Raw genomic sequence first — 419 nt, 5'->3', positions numbered from 1 at the left:
GAGGTGGTCGACTACGAGTCTGACACTCCTTTTCCCGGATGGAATGACGAGGAAGGCAAGCCGCACCAGCGGCGTGAAACGAGCTTTGCTCGCGCCTTGCGGACCCAATGTTCGTTTCCTGACTTCTCGTCACCTGAGGAACGTGGTGTAATCACCAATAAACTCGATGAGGCACAGAAGCGGCAGTTGAAAGCTGCCCGTAAGGCGGCTCCGATGCGCGCCCATCCACGGTCGGTCATTGACCCTCGTGTGGAATGTGGCTTCCGCCCGGCGGATCCCGCTGTGGAAACGAAGGACGTGGTAACTCGATCCTTACACCTCCACATCATCGGGCCCCCGGCCATTACGGAAGATGAGCTTGCCGAACGGAAAGCTCTTCGAGCTCGTTTCTTGGTTCCACAATAATTTCCGTTGGACTT

This window comes from Plasmopara halstedii (genome assembly GCF_900000015.1).
Source record: "Plasmopara halstedii genome assembly, contig: Scaffold_444, whole genome shotgun sequence".
Classification (NCBI taxonomy): Eukaryota; Oomycota; class Peronosporomycetes; order Peronosporales; family Peronosporaceae; genus Plasmopara; species Plasmopara halstedii.
Note: the sequence above shows the minus strand (reverse complement) of the source record.